This window comes from Lactuca serriola, chromosome 9 (assembly GCF_051521515.1).
Source record: "Lactuca serriola cultivar US96UC23 chromosome 9, Lser_US96UC23_V15, whole genome shotgun sequence".
In the NCBI taxonomy this organism is placed as follows: Eukaryota; Viridiplantae; Streptophyta; class Magnoliopsida; order Asterales; family Asteraceae; genus Lactuca; species Lactuca serriola.
In genome coordinates this window covers 150,145,420-150,149,194 of record NC_136416.1, presented here as the reverse complement: position 1 = coordinate 150,149,194, position 3,775 = coordinate 150,145,420, and positions in this window count along the sequence as shown.

Here is a 3,775-nt window from a genome sequence, read left to right as displayed (position 1 = left end):
GTGATATGCATTTATGACTATAAAGAGTTTTCGAAAGGAGCATTCTTGATGCTCGTGCGATAGTTGTTATTGTATGAGAATTTTGTCAAGGGAAACCGGGTATCCCCTAACTTGTTGAACTCACACACCTAGACTTGTAGCATGAATTTGAGTGGTCGAATGGTTCGTTCACTTTGGCTGTTGGTTTGAAGGTGGTAAGCAACGCTTATGTCTAGTTATGTTCCCATAGCCCTCTGAAGTGACTGCCATAGTCTTGAAGAAAATCTGTTATCTCGATCTAAGATAGTAGATACCGATATTTCATGGAGTCTCACGATCTCCTGGATATAGATCCAAGCTAATTCTTCCATCTTGTTTGATTTCTGTATTGGTAGGAAATGAGCAGATTGGGTTAACCTATCGACGATCACCCAGATAACGCCCAACTCAACTCTTATAACAAAAAGCTTCGTCTTTCGACTTCGAGAGTTTTATCCATCCATGTAGTGCTTTCATCGCGACATTCCCAGCCTTGATGCTTTCTAGGCTGGTCGTAGATGATGGTAGTGTTTCGTTCTCGCTTTGTGAGCAGATGAGTATGTTATCGATGAAAATAGTGAAAGGGCTAACTAGGAATGGTTGGGAAACTTGGTTCGTAAGGTTCATGAAAACCATGGGAGCATTCGTTAGACCGAAGGGTTTCACAATGAATTTGAAATGGTCGTGACAAGTTCGGTAGGCAGTTTTTGGAATGTCCTCTTCTCGGGCTCGAAGTTGATGATAACCGGTTCTTAGATCTATTTTTTAGAGAAGTAACTAGCTCCTTGGAGTTTGCCAAATAGATCGTCAGTCCGAGGAAGTGGGTATCGATTTTCTATAGGGAGCTTATTCAATTTCCTAAAATCGATGTGCCTTTTGAAGGATCCGTCTTCTTGAAGAACGAGACCAGAGCTCTCCAGGGTGAGAAGCTTGGTCCGATGAATCCTTTGCGCAACAATTCTACTCAGTTGACTGGATAACTTGTGAATTTTCGGCGGGAGTCAACCTATAGGGTGAATTGGTAATTGATATGGTTCCCGGTATGAGGTCAATTCGAAATTCGACCTATCTCTCTGGGATATTCCCGAAAGTTCCTTGGGAAACACATTTGAAAAAAATCATATGCTACTGGAATACCTTGTTTGCTTACTTCTTCCTTGGTCTTGCCCACAACCTGAGAAAGGAAAACGTAGTTCGTATGGTGCAGGCACTTCTGTGCCTTGATGCACGAGATAGGAAGAGGATTTGCGCCAGGTTTATCACCATGGATTATTAGAGTTTTCGTGATTAGGAAGGTGAAAGGAAACGGCCTTCTCGCGACACATAGTATCAGCACGGTGGGGGCTTAACCCAACCATGACAATTATCACATTAAAACTCCTAATATTTACTGGCATTAAACCTACTTGTAATGAAATGTTGTTTAGTGTTAAGGTGTACTCCACATGAGTACCCTAGATTAAATCATTTTTCCCCATTGGCCATGTCCATTGAAAAGGCTTAGCTTAGCTTTGGGGATGTTGTTTTAGTAAGTGTTTGAATTTGTTACTAACTGAAACTTCACTCGGATTTACCATTGAATAAGAGGTAAGCGAAAGAGTTGTCAAGTGGGAATGTACCAGTAACAACCGTTGGGTTTTGGATTGCTTCGCCTTGACCCAAGGTCAGGACCATTTCTGATCCTTCTGCTCCTCGATTGTTATCCCTAGGGCAATTGCGCCTGATGTGACCAGTTCCTCCACACCTATAGCAGATGCGACTGGTTTCATCATTGGTGTTGTTGTTAGGGTTGTTGCGATTGTTGTCGTTTTCATTTGGCTGACGATTCTGGCATGGATAAGTTCTACAGAATTTGGCAATGTGATTCTTTTGGTTGCATTTGTTACAATGCATCTCCCTGCAGGCTCCATTATGATGGAATTTGCACTGGTTGCATTTTGGAAGGTTTCCAGCATATGGTCTCTTGGTTGCTGGTATAATAGGGGTCGTGGTCGCATGAACAGCAACAACACGTTGCTCCCTTGAGAACCCTCGAGTGTGTTGTCCCTTTCTCTTACCTCCAGACCTCAGCTTCCTGCTCTTAAGCTTGGGGTTTGGAGTTCCTTGACAAGTTGTCACTTGTTGGTTTCCATGTTTGTTCCTTTGGCTGGTGTTGTCAATGCTATTCCTGCCTCCATTAGGGTTGTTTGCATTGATCTGTGCCATAGCAGCGGTTACTGCTGCCATTACAGCAGCTTGAAATGTAGCAGAGTCCATCTGCAGGAGCGGTGTCTCGCGGGTACGCTTGTTATTCTTGCGGGATGGCATTTTCCTGATGCACGTTGATAACCCAGATCGTAAGTAATGATCGTCATTCCTGGTTGTACTCTATAAATTTTGCATCTTGTTGTATAATTCTTACTGCCTCCATCTACATCCCTATGATGTATTTGCGGTAGTAGGTGATCACAGGTTTGGCACGATTGTTACGTCTATCCTTAGATTATATGGGTTGTTTTAGTTTCGAGATCCTTAAGTATCTAGTGGTCTCGAGGGTTTGCTTGTGCATATAATTGAGTCTTTGTAGCAATATGAAATAAATATAACACATAATTGTTTCAGGGGTAAGTACCATCTTAGTACACGAAAGAGAGTCATGTCGGATAGTAGGGGAAACTAGAAAAGGCTGATCCTAGTCGTGGCAGGAAGTGTCTGGTGGTGATGTTGATGAAGTGGATGCACCTCGGAGACGAGCTACTTGTTGCTCGGTATCTCATAGGCGTACCTCCCAAACTAACTGTCTCGCTCGAGAGTCTCCATTCACTTCCCGTGTTTGCCTCTCATCCCTCTTAATAGCAACCCACATTTGTTTCGTTCGATTTGGGGTGTCCTGAGCTTGGTTATCGATACCTCGAGTGTGTCAGACCAAGACTGGGAGGGCCTGGTCAGCTGGTCCTCTGTGGCTAAAATTAAAGAGACCTCAGCTCTTACTGTAGTGTGGTCGTATTCCCTACTGGTGACTTTATCCCCAAATATCGGGTGCCCGAGGGGGCATGGGGTCACCGGGGCCCACACTATAAGTCGGTGCCCTGGATTTACATGGAGGATTGATGTCATTGGATTCTACATCTGTGTCGTCATCGTTATTGCCCTTCGGCTCTTCCTCTTCGAGGTCCATTATTGACTCAACGGGTTCACCTGCGAGTTCTACTTCGTGTCCCTCCTGGGGTTCTTCCTCTGGGTCGAGCCACCCGACTATTCCTTGACTAGGGAGATAGGGTTTCCTAGCTAATGATACTCGTCTATAGCGTATTGCACGATGGGCTATGAATACTAGAAACAAATAGCATACCAATTACTCCTATAGCTCTACGACTATTGCATAGATTCAGTTGAGGTTCCCTTCTTGGAGATTAAGGGGTATGATTTTAGGTTCCTAGCTATCACGATTTCTTCACGACATGTGATGGTTGTACCTTGGAGGGAATGTAGTTGATCAGGCTACATCCGCTCCTTGATACAACTAAGAACAGTCCTGAATTAACCGAGATACTAGCATTATCTTGTTTGGTTCGGTGTTAGGTTCTCGTTCCTAATGCAAGCAAGGGTGTTTTATTTACTTGTTTTGTTCAAAGTTATGTTAGTCCCACTTTTGGTTTATAGTTGCATATCAATGTGTGGCTAGACATGCTAGTTCACTATAAACAAAGCTCTGATACCAACCTGTCACACCCCCGAACCAGACGGCGGAAACGTCCGGGAGCTGTTGTGACTCAAT